This window comes from Humulus lupulus, chromosome 2, assembly GCF_963169125.1.
Source record: "Humulus lupulus chromosome 2, drHumLupu1.1, whole genome shotgun sequence".
In the NCBI taxonomy this organism is placed as follows: domain Eukaryota; kingdom Viridiplantae; phylum Streptophyta; class Magnoliopsida; order Rosales; family Cannabaceae; genus Humulus; species Humulus lupulus.
Window position 1 is genome coordinate 15,348,319 of NC_084794.1, and position 18,502 is coordinate 15,366,820.

The window sequence follows — 18,502 nt, forward strand, 5'->3', positions numbered from 1 at the left end:
TAAGTTAAACCGTGAAAAGCGTGAAAAAAAAGGAAAAGAAGAAAAAAATAATAAACAAATAAATAAATAAAAAAAGGGGGAGATTTGTTTCAGGGAACAGCGCCTAGGCACCACAAACCAGCGCCCCAACACTGCTCAAGTTAGAGAGGGCCACCAGAAAACTTTCCAAGCAGCGCCTAGGCACCCAAAGGCAGTGCCCCAGCGCTGAGACGAACCTGAGAGCCCCAGACTATTTTTCGAGGCAGCGCCTAGGAGCCATATCCAGCGCTACCTCGGCACCAGATTTTAAAAACCTCAAATTTTTTTAATTTTACCCCAAATTCTTTTCTTCTTCTTCTTCTTCTTCTTCTTCTTCTTCTTCTTCTTCCCTTCCGATTCTTTCTCTTTCTTTACCTCCATAACCACCCACTCTACCTTAGATCTCACTCAAATCCTTCCCTAAACACCTCTTTATTCCACAAATTCAACATACCCAACCAATCAATCATCCTCTTTTTCTCTAAAAAAATCTACACCATTTATTCTACATTCAAGCCCTAATTTCAAATCTAAAAATTCCTGCTATTCTCATGGGATTTTGTTTGTGGACTCATGATCACAACTTTTTGCTTATGGATTATCATCAAGTAAGGTCCCTTCCTTTATTTTTCAATTTTAATCTCTATTAAGAAAAGTTTGTGGTGAATTTGAAAATTGTGGAAGAGAACTTTAGGATTTTGGTATATCATTGTGATTATATTTGCTAGTGGAGTATATTCTGCATTACTATTGTTTTGGGAAAGGAAGTAAAATAAGGGGAGGTGCTGCTGAAATTTAGGTAGAATTGTTGTGAATTTTTTTTGTGGGTTTGTGGTGTGTTGGATGGTTGTTGTTTGACTGAAAAGGCTATGATTAGTGTGCAATGGGACCTAAAACGAGGAATACTGGAGCTTCATCATCTAGGCATCGTCGGGACCCTTCGCCTCCACCAGAATATGATAATTATCATTTTGTTAGTAAAGATGCTGCAGACAGGTATGAAAAATTGTGTCGTAGGATAGTGATTCCTGAAAGAGGTATGGAGTTTCAATGTGAGCCATATGAGGATCCGATTTATGAGCCTATACGGGCTAACATAGGGCGTAGAGGATGGGCTACTTTTGTGAAGGGGAATTTGACTGATGTTAACAAGTCCCTGGTCTATGAGTTTTATGCTAATTTTTCGCAAGATTCGCAAAATGAAGTCTTTGTTAGAGGATTTACAGTAAAAGTCAATCGTCGTTCGGTTAATGCTATTTTTGGGACTACTCCTTTACAAGATGCTAACGACCAATATTATAATTTTCTGAAAAATGCCATTGATTATGATGAGGTGGCTGCTACAGTGTGTTTCCCAGGGGCTCAATGGACTATGAAGAATGGGGTGCCTCAAACTATGCCATTGTGTCAAATGAATCGGGAGGCTCGTGCTTGGACATATTTTGTTTGTTGTTGTCTCCTTCTAGTAAGTCATTTTTCCACCATTCCTGTGCAGCGTGCTCTTATGGTTTATGCGATAACGAAAGGGTTTTCTTTGGATCTTGGGCGTGCTATTCCTATAAGTATAAAACATATATCTCAGGGCACTACAACGGGAGGTCTTGGGCATGGCTCTTTTATTACTAATTTATGTCGTGCTCATAATGTGCCTGAGTATACCAGTGATATTCCAGAGGAGCCTATTGCTCCTACTACTCGTGCTATTGTGGCGGGATATCCTCTTCCCACTGTTGCACTAGCTCCCCGGTCTCAGGCAGTAAGGCAACGTCGACCAGACATCCCAACTCAAGACGAGCATATGGAGCCTCCATCCACTGATCCTATGCATGTTGATTCGCTATTGGTTGCTATCGGGGATCCCATCGACTTTGGACCGCAAGGAACTTCTAATCGGTTGGACTACATTATGCAACAAAATAAATATCTCATCCAGTCTCACCAGAATATGCACATGTACATGAATCAGCGACATGCTTATGAGCTTACTCATGTGGATCGTTTGAATGGCTTAGTTCAACGTTGGTCAATGAATGAGGTAGACACCCATTATTTTTCTTATCCTCCACCTCCGACTCCTCCACCTCCTCCTCCCTTTTGACCCTCATGTTGTCATCCTGGTAAGTTTCTTCTCTTTTACTATATTTGTACATTGGGGACAATGTATTATATAAGTTTAGGGGAAGAGCTTTGTTGCGTTTATATTGCGTAAGTTTTCTGTAATAGTCTTTGTTTTCTTTATTATGTAGTTTTTTTAGGTTGTGTTGTGTCTAGGGTGTTTAGAATGTTTGATCAGTCAAGTTGATAATTATTAGCTGATGATAATGAATGAATTAATTGCTCATATAGTTTGATGAAATGAAAGCCATAAAAATTGAACCAAATTTGTGTGCTTGGTTGAATATTTCTTTGAGTTTCTTGGGTCCATGTAAATATGTGAGAGATTGATCATGATTTTTAGATAAATTTTGTGCATTTGATGATATTTATGCTTGCTAAATTTTGGTTCAAGGAAAGATGGATGATTATGCTTAGAACTTGCTTGCTTGCTACTTGAGACGAAATCCAAGATAATGCATGTTTAGGAAGGTGATTTAGGCCATTTTTGGAACGATTGAGCCTTTCAAGCCAACCTTGATTAATTTAATCCTTAGTTTCCTTTTTTTTTTAGCCTTATGTTAAATTCTTTGCTGTGACACCTATTGTGAGCCTACTTGAAAGACGCTATAATGTTTCTTTCCCATGAATAATTACCATGAGCATATAAGTGAATGATGATTGGGGATTGTTTTTGTAATGGTGTGTATTTTGGATTGGGTGTTATCAATTGAAAAAAATAGATTGAGAAATATTCTTTAAAAAAAATATATTGAAAGTAGATTACACTCTTTTTAAACATGCAGTGAAAAAAAAAAACAAGTTGGGGGAGTGTAATTTTGAAAGAAAATGAAATGTAAGTGTGAATTTTCTCAATCTAAAAAAAAGAAAAAATTATTGGGATTGTCTTTGGGCTGTAATGTGGATATCAAGTTTGGTTCGTATGGTTTGTATGCTTATGGTAATTTTGAGCTTAAATGACATTTCATCTACCTATGCCTAAGCCTATCGTTATAAGCTATAAAAGTCCTATTGCTTCTTGGGCATGTGTTGTCTATATTAGTGGAGAGTAGTAAGTGAAGCAAGCATATGAGATAATAAGATTTGATGGTTTGTGGTGAGAAATTCGGTAAGTTTAAATGGATTCAAATGCATGTTATTTATTTATCATGATTAGGAGAGCATATATTTGTTGTGATTTGAGTGAGTTGAAGAAATATTTTGATCAAAATTCTAGATTATCATTATGGTTGTATTCTTTTTCTGAAAACTATACGAGCAAGACAGACATAATTTGGAAGCTTTATTTGTTGTTGTCAACTTGATCTGTTTTTGTTTGGTTGTTTAGGGTTTTTAGGATTGTTTGGAGTTCTTTACTCGAGCGCAAGTAAAGGTTAAGTTTGGGGGAATTTGTTAGGGTCATTTTAGGTTTGTTTTAGAGATCGTTTTAGGTTGTGTTTTTAGTTATTTAGGATTGTTTAGTGCAGATTTACGCTTGTTTTCTTTTTGTTTCAGGTTTTAATGGTCAAGTACATAATATGGCATGAGATGAGAAGAAACATGTTAAATATGATGAATAAGATTGATTTAGTGTTGATTGTGGAGTTTCAAGACATCATGTGTGGAAGATACTACATTAAAGAGGCTCAATACACGTCGTTTATGTTCTATAACGCAAGTCTGAGACTTTAAGCCGCATTTTGACCAAGATTTATTCACTTTCTAGAAACACTTCTAGAAATATGAGTTGTATATATTCTCTTAGTTTTCCATAGATTTTTGAATCATTCAATTCAGAGTTATATTGAAGGAGTTATGATCAAAATACGACGAGCTGACGCTACAGGTTGTTCAAAATGAGTCAGTTTTATTCTGTGCAAAGTAGCGCCCCAGCGCTAAAAACCAGTGCCCCAGCGCTGCCGAGAAACAGAGAACATGTTTTGATGCGGGTTGTATCACCTAGGCGCTACGTTTCAGCGCCCCAGCGCCATCAATTTTCCATAAACGTGTTTTGAGACTTATTTACAGTGCCTCAGCGCTATCCCGTGGCGCCCCAGCGCTAGGGTCCGTATGGAAACACAATTTATGGGAATTTTTAGGGGTAATCTTGTCTTTTCATGCAAAAATGAATTAGGGTCTATAAAAGCTTCTTTAATGACGTTTTTAAGAGAGGAGGTCAGATTAAGCAATAAGGAGGCTAGAGAAGAAACAAAAACCTAGAGTTCTTTTTCTTTATCTTTTGATTCTATGTTTATGTTTGATTTAGTCATGTTTATGAACTAAATTTTTGTTTAGGTTTTCTAATTGACTCTCTTGAAACTCTATTATGATTTAAAGCATTTATCTATTTCTTCTTCATCTGAAATCTATTCAGTTTGTATTTTTTGTGTATGTGATTGATTGATCACCTTTTATATACGATTTATGAATTTAAATCAAAATTTGAAAAGTGAGATTTAAATATGCTAAACTTGAATAGACATAGATTTCAATTTAGAACGAGAGTATCAAATTGGTTTATGTGATTTAGGGCTGTATTCATTGCTTCCTATTGTTTGAATTGACCATAGAAATATAAGGAATTCACATTAGGTCGAGTTTTCTATTTCTTAACTCGAATAGTTAACATTTTTGGATGCCTATCATTTCAGCGAGAAGAGTTTCAATAGTAATTGCATTAAAGAATAACAGAGTGGATAGTAGAGAAGATTAGGATTCCTAATTGTTTTACAGTGAATTTAATCCTTGTGTTCTTGTTATTATTTGATTTCTGCAATTTTCATTTATTTATGTTTTCTTGTTTTCAAATTTCACAAATCCAGTTTTCATTAGTCAAATAGAAACTAAAAATTAATTATTTGGTAATTAATAAATCAGTCTCTGTGGGAACGATATCGGTCTTACCGAAATAAACTACAAAAGCGATTACGTATACTTGTGTAGCTTTAATTCTCATAACAAAGCTGCTGCCAGTTTTCAGGGACTGGCGGAGGGGTCTGGCTCTGGTCATCATCTCTAGTCTCAGACCTATTGCCGGCTAGTCGCGTAGATTTTCTTGGACGCATAATTATCCAAGTCAATCTGCAATCAACGACTCGGCAGTCAGACTATGATGACAGGGTAATAATCCTCCCATGATCCACCATTAAAACCCCAAACATTCACAAACAATCAAGATATAACAATTTATCCAAATATTCATCCATATATTCATTCATATGAATAGCAATGCTAATAAGCATGCCTCAATATCATCATGCAATAGTCAAGGGTCAGGCCCTATCAGTATCTCATGCTCCCTATTAATCAAGCAGATATCAACAGTCATATCTCATTCAAATCATTTAAGCACATAGTCATGTATACACAATTTACCAAACCCTGAGTCGAGCTTGTCTTTCACAGTGAATGTACATGTCCAACCAGTCTTCAGGAACCCTTAAACCTAGGACGCTCTGATACCAAGTTGTAACGCCCTGGATAGCCAAGATCGTTACAATGTGTGTTTATAAAGGTGCAAGACTCGCTAATCAAGTCATTTAATTCAAAACGTGTTACCGAAACTATATTTGAACTAGGGTTAAAAGATTTTGGTCTCAAGAGCTTCATTTCTTTTAAATAAACATTCTTTTTACATGGGATCCCAAAAATAATAAGTTAAATACTATTTACAAAAGATTCAAAATTTAATTACAGTGATTAGCCATTCTAAGGCAAAACAGGCAGTTAAGCATTTCTCGTCCTGTTCCACTCCTCGGCCGTGGCGACCGAACAGCTGACTATGTACATTCAGCCTCGCAGCTCTCCATCTCAGGGTGGGTCCAACTTGCCTTTGCCTTTACCTGCACCATGTAGCACCCGTGAGCCAAGACCCAACAAGAAAACACAATAACATAGCATAATCATTCAACAGACATTCAGATAACTCATACCGCATAAGCATGTACTCAACAGTCTAAGCATTCATGTTAATCAAGTATTCATCATACCAAGTATATCATTCCATAACAATAATCAATTCACATATGATAACTTGGGTTAACGCCCTTAGGACGCACCCTCTATTTATCCCACTGACTCCGACCCGCTTAAACCGAGCTCAGTGAATATTAAGCTGTCCTCAGCTACCAGTGGCCGAGCCGTGCCCTGTGCGCAATTAGTATTTATGGTACCCTTAGGCCGTATATCATATGTCCCATGGCATAATACCATCTATGACATCATACAGATATAGGGAGCTCTTAGTCCCATCACAAACATAGAACCAGGTGCAGTTTTCTTACCTTTAGATTCGCTAGCTTTGTTCAATTTGATCCTCAAGCACGATCTCGTCCGAGCTCTAGCGTACACCTAGTCACAGCCATAGATCAAAATCATCACCAAACCTCAAGTCCAAAACCTAGCCTCGGGACCAATCCCGAGCCCTCGGGAAGCCCAAATTCCACTAAACGGGGTGGTGGAATCAAACCCCGAACCCCCGGGCAAAAACCCTTGAAAATAATCCAAAAATCCTTTTCTGGAAACAGGGTAGCGCTACAACGCTCTCTCCTTCGAGCGCTATAGCCCTACAAACAGAGCCTAAAACGCCCTAGACCACATAGCCTAGCGCTACAGTGCCTAGTGACTAGCGCTAGTCATAGCTCAACAAACCCTGCATTTTCCTCCTTCGATTTTCCCCGAGCCAAACCTTACCAAAACTCTTCCAAAATTCAACCAAACATAAAAACAAGCCTACCAACATCTCCAACTCACCCCACACACCCCAACCACACATAACTCAATCACATGCACCCCAAATCAAGGAAATCACCATAGCTAAACCTAAAGCTCAGAAACAAAATAAAAACAACAATTGAAACCACAGAACTTGAACTGGAATTCCTTACCTTTGATGGGTGAGCTGTAATGACCCAACTACTCTAGACTTTGGACCATTAATGACTACTATACATAGACACTGACTTTTAATAAAACTTACAAGTGAAATAATCATAACTTCATTAAAAACTTGTAAAACAAATGTTAAACTACATAAAATTTAAAGTAGGATATGGGATCCCATTGTTTCTAAAATAAGAACATAACATAATTTTAAATAAATGGATTACATAATAAAGTGCGGAAAATACATATAAAATTTAAAGAGACTTCATCCTTAAATCGAACGCTCGGTCCATCGATTCCATCCCGCCTCAATACACATCCCCAAGCCTCCAAGAACCTTTCCCGCCACCAAAGTTATTTTCCTGCACATATAAACATAAAGGAGTGAGTCCAATGCCCAACAAGGAAAACCTAACAGGTAAACCATATACATAAAATTCATAACGCAACATATAATAAAACATATCATAAACATATGTCACACATATTATAATGGCCATTATTACTTGGGGCTCGTAAACTAAACAAGTCATATGCCCATTAGATTTGTGGGGCTTGCTGGCTAAGCAAGTCATATGCCCATCAATTTATTGGGGCTTGTTAGTTATACAAGTCATATGCCCAAGTCTACAACATACATAACATAACACATAAATCATAAGATAACATATAGCATAACATATAATATCCTATCCTATTTTCCTTACCAAAAGTACCGGGATATGAGAACAGGTTTGGGACTTTGGAACACTCCTAAAAACCATAAATGAAAGGGTGAGTATACTGAAGAAAAAGGAATGAAAAGAATGGAGAAACTATACCATCAGGAATATACTTACCAAAAACCTTATGTTCAAGATCTTAGATTTCTTATCCAAAAATAAAGAATAAAGTTAGGGTGTTGAGTAGAAAACTATAAGAACTTAAGGAATACAATACCAAAATGAACTAGAGTTTGGAATACCTTGAATGCTTCTACGACCGATCTAAACCTTGAACCGAAATGTGCTATAAACCTTACTTCCCAAGTGTTTGGTAAGCTTATAATGATTAAGCTTATAATCCCCAACCCAAGTGTTTAAGCACTCAAAAATAACCTAGCAGCTTGCAGCCTTTGAACTTAGCTTGATGAATGAAGAAATGGCTAGGTACTAGGTCCTATTTATAGAGTTCAAGAATGAAAAGATCTTCATTTAACTTGAATAAAATAATGGCTTTTTAAGTGAAAAATATTTGAATTATCGTTCAGCAGAGGCTGAAGATTCGGTCAGAAAGATGCTGGACTTATCAAGAGGTTAAATTTTAAAATGAGAACGTTTTCAAAAACATTCAAAAATATATCAAAGGAGCCGATATATCGCCCCTAGTAGGTGATATATCGCCTGGGCCAGTATGCCCGAGGCTCGTCGAGGTGATCGTGCAAAGTTACGTGTTTTTCGTATCCCCGTATTGCGATATATCGCCCCCTATAGCTGCGATATATCGGCATACGCTGAATATTTAAACACGAAATTGCACATTTTCAGCCTAATTTGAATTAAGTAAACAGCCTTGACTAAGTGTTCTAACAATTTCAAAGCTGCTGACAGACCCTAGGATATTCAAATATTACTCTTAATAAACTTATTCCTCAAAAATACTTAATTATCATTAAACATACACATGACAAGTGTTACTTTCTTATTGGGTCTATCTAAACCTTATAATATAATAAATATCACTATCAATATCAGTCATATTAATCAAACCTTAGGTTAAAATTAATATTCTTAAACTATAGGTTAAACTTAGAAAATCTACAAGTGTTACTACGAGTGTCCAATTAAATCCCGGTCTGAACCAAAATCCACAGTCATAAAAATACTACAACTATTACTATTGCTACTACTATCTAACTAGCTAAGTAAAGTTCTTGGACTCTTCATGAGCCCAACCTATGTTATTCTCCACACTAGCTTAGCCTTCACCTCCTCAAAGCTTCAGCCTCAACTCCCTAGAATTCCCATATAATTCTGCTTAGAAAACCAATTCAACATCAATACCAAGAACTGAAATATTAACCTCAAAGTCTTACCTCAACTGATGAACAATCTCAGCTAGTTTCCCCAACCTGATCAAGACCTCAAGTATCCAATCTCAGCCTTAAACTCCTTTGGATTCTAGCCTCAAATCTCCAGAAGAAATTGGTGGAGAAGACTCAAACCGTTCTTAGAAATTGCCCTATTTTTCCTTTCTTTCCTTTTCCTTCTTTTCTTTCTTTTCTTTCCTTCAGACTTCCAGATCTTTCTACACAATCCACTAAAGTATAAAACTTAATAATACTTATCCCTTATAAACCAAATGACCACAATACCCTCCCATTAAAATTTAGGCCCTTAACCCATCCAAGGGCATTCTGGTCATTTATTCCCAATTACCGCTAATTCCTCGAGTGTCTCTAATATTTACCGCTTACTTCCCGACACCTAACTAATCACCAACTATATTCCCCAATATCAAAATAGACTCCAATATATTTTCTAAATTCCCAAAAATACCCCTAGGCTCGACCCGAGCCGGATATAAATCCCCGCCATGAATTTTTCGCTAAACTGCTCACTAGGATCACCTTGAATCACAGATTACAAATATATCCACATAATAATGTGGTCTCGACAATTTATCACATATATATACAGTTATGCCCTCAGCGGCAAAAATTACGATTATGCCCTTCTAACATAATAGGGCCTACATGCATACCAATACACATAGTCATGCATCACAGATATTCAAATAATCATATAACATGCTTTTGAATCACTAAATCACATATAATCCAATTATGCCCTCCCGACACACTAATCAAGGCCCTTAAGCCTTATTAGTAAATTTGGATCGTTACAACATTTCCGCTGACATCCAATCTCTATCCATTGTCAAACTTCACACAAACAAACAAAGCAAAAAACATTAACAATTAGGTTCATGAAATACCTAATTGACAAGAAAATAAAGGAAACAATATGTCCAAAAAAAATTGGGCAGCATTTCCCCTATTTTTATCACATTTCCCAAATTTAAAACGTACATGTATACAACACATAATGCGCAATAGTGTTCAAAAAATTAATTAAACATGCATAATTCTCATATTAATAAATCTAAATTGGGCAGCATTTCCCCTAAATCTATCACATTTCCCAAATTAAAATGAACTTATATTTTTCACATAAACACAACTAGAGCTGTAAATACGGGCCGGGCTTTTGAGCACGGCATGAAACCGGCACGAGCCCGGAAGGCACGAGCACGACACAGCACGAAAAAATATGGGCTTGGGCCAGGCACGGCACAAAAAAATATGGGCTCGGGCCAGGCACGGCACGACACGGGCTTAGCACGGCACGACACGACAAGCCCGATGGCACGACACGAAAGCACGACACGTAAGCACAAATATAAAAAGCCCGAAAGCACGGCACACAAAAAGCCCGAATTAAACTCAAATAAATAAAAAAATTATTATTATATTATCATTTTTTTATAGTATGTAAAAATATCATATTTTGATGTAGTAGTGGAAGTGGTAGTAATGCTACATGTGCTTGATTTGTATTTTCTTTGTTTGTACCTTGTTGAAGTGAACTTAGTTAACTTATGATTGCACTCTTTTTTCTTTACCAAGATTTTATTTCTTAAACTTTTTCTTGGTAAAGTTTTTAATGAGGCAATGTTTATTTTATTTTTACTTTTAAATTTGGAATTTTTATTGTGTTAATTAAGTAAATATGATATATATATATATATGTAAAAAGTAAAACAGGAAAAAAAGTAAAACAGGTAAAAAAAAAGTGGGCTTGAATTAGGCCCAGATTTTGGCTGACTTGAGGCCCATTTTTAGGGCACGAAAAAAGCCCATTTTAAAAAAATGGGCTGGCCCACTTTAGAAATATGGACTGGCACGATTTGGGCCCGGTCCGGTCCGGCCCAGCACGTGTCCCGTGTGGGCCGTGCTTGTGGGCCGTGCTGGGCCTATATATTTTTATGCGGGCTGGCCTGGCCCGGCCCACTTTCTTACACGGGCTGGCCCGGCCCGGCCTGAATTTACCAGAGGCACGAAAAATGTGGGTCGGGCCGGGCCGGGCGGCCCACATTTACAGCTCTAAACACAACAAATCAATTAATCAATCAAACATGCATAATTCCAAACTTATATCACCGCAGCACACAGCCCCAACACCTATCTCCACACTAATTTTTAAAAAATTCCACTAAGTTTAATATCGTAATTAAGTATTTCTAGCTTTGAATATGTAATATCCCAAGTTTGCTAATTAGGCTTAGTGCCTCGATTAGGGTGCCAAGAGGGCATAAATAGATATTATGTGTATTTTTGTGATTATACATATATGGTTATGTGAATTATATGAGTTATATTCTAATATGGTTGTTTATGCATGTTTAAGTGTATTAAATATCTTGTGGGCCCCTTTCTGATTAAGAAGGCCTTTTCGTAATTTTGACCCGTTGAGGGTATATCTGTAATTATATATTCTTTATGAGTGGGACCACATTATTATGTGGATAAATCTTAGATATTTGGCGTGAGTCGGTTCTTTTGAGCAAGTAGCGAGAAAGTCACAACAAAGATTAATGTCCGACTCAGGTTGAGTCAAAGGGGGTATTTTGGAAATTTAAATAGTTTGGAATTTATTAGTGATGAGATAAATTGGTAAATTATTGGTGTTTAAATGCTTGGTGGATTAATTAGTAAATTCGAGGTGTAACTAGAGTTTTAAGACAATAGACTAAATTACCCTTGAGATTTATTAAGAGGAGACTCAGTGGGATGGGTAAAATGGTCTTTTACCTTGGAACAGGACAAAAATTTACTAAGTACTAAAGTCCAAGCCTTCCTTCACGTTGAAGACTTATTCTCCTCTTCTAAGTTAGCCTAGAGTCTTCCGTTCAACTCAACCAAGAACCAAGAGATAACTTTGGGAATTTTGAAGAGTTTCTGAGAATATTTGAGTTGTTTTGAAGGATTAGGAGCTGCTAGAGTCCTCATAACCAGCTAGGAATTTTGAATCCCATTGGAGAGGTAAGCCCTACTTGATGTTCTTCCCTTGTTCTTCACTGTTTTGAAGAAATTTGGTGATTTTGAACCAAACTTTTTTGAAATTTTGATGCTAAGAGGTATGGGGGAGTAGGTTGAGGATACAATCGTGTTTATGTTTGAATTGTGTTGAGAATTTTAAGTTAAAACTAGAAATCTTTTTAGTTTTGGTATTTTGAGGGAAATTAAGGGAAATAACTCTAATTTTGAGGTTTAAATGTTTGTATGGGATGCATATTAGTCTATATACATGTTTTGCTGCACTAAGTTTGATTGAAAAACATATTTGAGTAGAGTTTTTATTGAATTCGAGTTTTAAAAAAAATGCAGAGAATAGCTCTTTGACTTGCATTGGTTGACCGACCTTGTGCACTAAGTCGGCCGACCTCTGGTTGGGTAGGCCTGGCCATTTGGGCTAGGTGGTTGATCGACCTTTTCCAAGTGGTCGACCGATGCTTGCTGACAGCTTAGTTTCAGGCTCGTTTTCAGTAGGTTTTTATGTGTAACCCTAGGGAATCACGACCTAAGGTTCCTAAGATATATTGGGGCATGTTGAAAGAGCATTTGGGGCCTAGGAAGGTCTGTAGAAAAGTAGGGTAGGTTGTGGTCTATTGATGAACTAAACCTACGTTATATATGTGTTGTGACTAGGAGTTTCCGCTAGGCTCGAGAGAAAAGGATTGTGCTCAGGGTCGTTTAACCGTTCGCACAGAACCTGAGGTAAGAAAAATGGTATATGCACATAAAGCTATTGGTTGGTATGATTATTAGACTTGAACTACCTATGAATGTATGGTATGACTGACCCTCGGCCATCATGTGAAATGTGGGGTCGGACGGCCATCGCGTTGAGCGTGGGGCTGATCGGAAAAGCATGCAGAACGCAGGTTGTGAAGACAAGTTCAGTTTGAGGGTGTAGTCTTTACTTTCCTGGCATGAACCGAGGGCGGAGTGCCTGAGTACGCACCTTGCTCGATTGGGCCGCTCGGCGAGGTTATTTTTTCTGGGCCACTTAATTGATTATGTGACTAAGATGAGTATTCCTTTGTAAATTGTAGAATGTGTTTAGAAGTTATATGATTGGAAGTGATGCATCTGTTATTTGTGAAACATGTGTTTATTTCTTTGAATATTTGGATTATTGTTATACTCTGTGATGTTTTCTTGCTGAGCCTTGGCTCACGGGTGCTCCATGGTGCAGGTAAGGGCAAGGTAAGCCGAACCAGCCATGAGTTGGAGAGCTTCATAGGTGGTGTGTACATATGCTGCCTGCTCGATCGACACGACTGGGATTGCTTGGGAGGAACTAGACTTGAACCCTGTTTTGCCGCTTAGGATGACTAGTTTGCATTTTGTTTGTCTTTTATCAGTCTGTAACTACTTTTTGGAATCTCGTGTATAAACTAAACTCTTTTAATAGAAAATGATTACTTCTTTGACCAAAATTTTTAATACCTAACTTGTGTTTAGTTTTAATTACACATTTAAGTCCAAATGACTCGCTTAGCGAGTTAAGCACTATTTCAAACACACAATGTAATGATTCCTAGTTTAGTAGGGCATTACAGAATACATATTATATACTAAAGTTAAATATATATTACATCCAATATAAATCCTTCAAAGCTTGATCACCAACAAAAAAACCTATTCAAAGATACCAATAAACAATTTTTTTTTTTTTTAAATTAACAAAATATAAAGAAAAATATACTAAAAATTAATATTCTAACTAAATAAATAATAAAGTGCAACATAAAGAAAACACATAATTGAATATATAGACTCATTTAAACACTTGAACCCAAATTTTTTTTTTTTTTGAAAAAGTTAACAAAATATAAAGAAAAATTTACTAAAAAAAATTCAAACTAAGTAAATATTAAAGTGGAACTTAAAAAAAACACATAATTTAATATATATATATATATATATATACCCATTTAAACACTTAAACTCGAAATTAAAATTAAAAAAAAATTGAAAAAGTTAATAAAAATGAAGAAAAAATTACTAAAAATATTCAAACTAAATAAATAATAAAGTGGTACTTAAAGAAAACACATAACTTAATATATATATATATATATACTCATTTAAACACTTAAACCCGAAATTAAAATTAAAAAAAATTGAAAAAGTTAACAAAAAATAAAAAAATTATAATAAAAAAATTCTAAAAAAATAAAATACTAAAATGAAAAGTGTAAGCCTAAAAAAAAGATATAATCATCAATATAAAACTAAAAAAAATAATAAATAAATAAATATAACTAATTCATAAAAAATATCACAAAAATTAAATGTAATTCATAAAAATTAATAAAATTGCATTTACTTGTGGTAATGTAGTAATATAGGATATTGAAGTAGCAAACCACAAAAACTAGGATGTTTTTTAGGTTTTCAAACTATAATCTTCAAGAATCTAAAATCTACACAAAATACTGAAGAAAAAAAACTATGTATAAGGTTCAAAAACATATATAAATCATTATTTTAACCTTAAAATTGAATGAAAAAATATGAAAAAAAACTCACCAAATGGGTCAAAATGGTTGGAGGCGTAGCTAGTTCTTGGAGAGAAAACACAGAAATCGTTTTAGGGAAAGTGAGGGCTCGAGGACGATGGGCTGGGTTAAGTCTATCTGGTGGCCGTTAGCGTCAATGTCAAACTCACGGTAACAGACGGTTTGCGTCAGTTGGGCATTGAGGCAAACGTTTAAGCAAATGCGTATTTTGCTTAAAAGTTTGCGTCAGTGCCCAACTGACGCAAACCGTCCGTTACAGTCAGTTTGACACTGATTGTAACACCCTAAATTCTTGAAGCGTTAATTTGACAATTACCATAATTAAGGTTTAAAATAAAAATACTCTTTTATTTATAAAATCGTTCATAAACACCACTCAAACGTTAAAAAGAATGAAACACTGGAGTTTCGTTTTCATAAATAAAATAAAATAAACAACTTAAAATCCAATCCATAAAACTAAAACATCATTCTAAAAGGAATACTTAGTAAATTTCCAATGTAGGTCCGATCCCCTATGATCGTTAAATCCTTGATATGTACACCTTCCACCAAACCTCTTCAACTTATTGTGTAGTAACCACATCTTTGTCTTTACCTGCACCACAGAGTACCCATGATTCAAAGCCCAGTAAGACGAGTTGTGTAGGACATAACCCCATAACCTTACCCAGAAATTTAAATCAATAACAATAACAATAATATGACATAAATAAAAATTATGAAAAGAAAATGTAATTCAAGTTAAGTTGGACAAGTATCGTATAACGTAAGCATGCATTTTCAACATATCATAAGCATGCATTTTCGTAACGTAGACATGCATTTGAAACGTAAGCATGCCAAACAGTTCTCACATACACATACACAAAATATAACCATAATTCATATAAGCTCATCAAACATAAACATTCACTAACATAATCATGCATTAACATAAACATGTCTTATAAATAGTTTCTACTATAGAGTGCGTCAAGCGTACATCCTGCATGAAATTCTTTTTTAAAACCCTCAACCAAGCAAAACCATAATTAAACCCACTAAAATTCTTTTTTAAAACTAATTCATCACCATTATACTTAAGAAAGTCTTTAAAATCCCTATGCATATAGCCCCAACAATTAACAACTTATATCTAAACGTACATAAAAATATCCTCAAAATCACATTTCTAGGCAGGTACCGCGGTCACGCCAGGGCTGGGTGCGGTGGCGCTAGTCCCTTTTTTTCTGGAAATCGCAGATGCGATTTTTAAACCTAGGAATTGACCCCAATCGCAAAACTTCGACCCCAAATCCTCAAACACAGGTATCCTAACATGTTTCTAACCCCATAAATCCAGATATTAATATCCCTAAACCTAACTTAAACATCCATCAACCCAAAAACAATAACAACAGTCTCAGATCTTCAAAAACTTAGATTGACAAAGCTGTAAACAGAAGTTTGAACACTTACAGATCAATATTTAGCCACCAAAATCTTAGATCCTTGACGTCTATGGGATCTCCTAGCCTTTCAATATTCCATATTGATGATCTCCTCCAAACCTCAAGCTTTAAAATCTCAGATCAAGAACGAGAGATTGTTCTCGGTCTGTTCCCTTTTAGCCTATCGCAAAACTAGTATCTGAAGAAAAATACGACATCTAAACCTATTTTACTTATTAATTAATTATTTAATCTGACTTAATTCGTGTAAAAACCAATGATCTTTCTGCCCCCAGCCTCAAATTTATTCTTAATAATCACTTAAGACCCTTATTGTAATTTCCATCCCAAAACTAATAGCTTCAATTTTTGATAATTACATTTTCTATCATAAAACCCTTAATTCTACTTGAACCCCTAATACAAAAATTATTATTACATCTTGGCCCCTAACACTTGAAGAAACTAACGTGTGTTGATTGCTTGACAAAATACATAAATAAACATACATCATAAATCATGCATATCATAATTCATATAATTAAACACATAATATCATACAATTTACCATAATACCCTTACTAGTAAAAGTGGATATCACAACTATCCCCTCCTAAAAAAAAATTTCATCCTCAAAATTTACCTGAACAATTCTGGGTATTGTTGCCTCATATCGGTTTCCAACTCCCACGTTGCGTCTTCGGTAGAGCCGTTTTTCCAAAGGACCTTGACTAACCTAATCGTCTTATTCTGTAATGCTTTTTCCTTTTTATCAAGAATCTTTACCGGCTTCTCTTCATATGATAGGTCTGGTTGCATATCCAACGCCTCATAACTAAGAATGTGAGACAAGTTTGAAACATACTTGCGTAACACTGACACATGAAAAATGTTGTGCACTCCTGACAAAGTTGGAGGCATGGCTAACGTATAAGCCACCTCCCCAATTCTCTCTAAAATCTTAAATGGTCCAACAAATCGAGGACTTAACTTTCCTTTCTTGCCAAATCTCTTAACTCCTTTCATAGGTGAAACACATAGGAATGCATGATTTCCTACTTGGAACTCAATGTGCTTACGCTTAGGATCAACATAGTTCTTTTGTCGATCCTGTGAGGCGATCATGTGCGCTCTTATCTTGGCAATAACTTCATTCATTTCTCATACTGCCTTTGAGCCTAAATACTTACTTTCGCTCGTCTCATCCACATGAATTGGCAACCTACATTTTCTTTCGTAGAGCATCTCGTATGGTGCTACTCCAATAGTCGCCTGATAACTGTTATTATATGAGAACTCTATCAGTGGAAGGTACTTCCATTAAAATCCAACACGCATGCTCTAAGCATGTCTTCTAGAATCTGTATTGTTCTTTTTGTCTGCCCATCTGTCTGGGGCGAAATGATGAATTGAATTTCAACTTAGTACCCATCGCTTTCTGTAATCCTTCCCAGAACTTACACGTGAATTTCGGGTCTCTGTCTGAAACTATTGACCTTGGTACACCATGAAGTCTCACAATCTTTTGAACATAAAGCTCTACATACTGTCATGTTGTGAATACTGTTTTGACGGGTATAAAGTGTGCCAATTTCGTGAACCTATCAATCATCACCCAGACTGAATCATGTTGCTTTGTGGTCTTAGGTAACCCCACCACAAAGTCCATAGTGATCTCTTCCCACTTCCATTCTGGAATGTTTAACGGTTGTAACAAACCAGACGATCTTTGATGCTTCGCTTTAACTTGCTGGCACGTGAGGCACCTTGTGACATATTCCACTACGTCCTTCTTCATCCTAGGCCACAAATATAACATTTTCAAGTCTTGATACATTTTCGTAGTCCCTGGGTGTAAAGAATAAGGAGTAGTATGTGCCTCATCAAGAATCTCCTTCTTAACTTCTAGATCAGCTGGCACACATATTTATTCCTTATATCTCACTGTTCCACAATTACTAAGAGTAAAATCTTTGCTACTTCCATCTTGGATTCCTTTTTTATACTTTTGTATTTGCGAATCTTTATCACGTCCTTCCGTAATTCTGTCTAGCGAAGTTGAATGCAGTGTCAAATTTTCTAAACCCCCTACGATAAACTCTATACCTGCTCGTTCTACTTCTTCCATAAACTTGGCAAGTATTTTTCTTATAGTCACGACTTTCCATTGGCTTCTATGACTTAGGGCATCGGCTACCACATTCACCTTCCCCATATTATACACTATTTCAAAATCGCAGTCCTTGACTAATTCTAACCATCGTCGTTGCCTCATGTTTAACTCCTTTTGAGTAAAGAAGTATTTCAGGCTCTTATGATCTGTATAAATTTCACATTTCTCCCCGTAAAGATAGTGTCGCCATATATTCAATGCGAACACTACTGCTGCCAACTCCAAGTCGTGTGTCGGGTAGCGTTGTTCATATTCTTTCAACTGCCTAGAT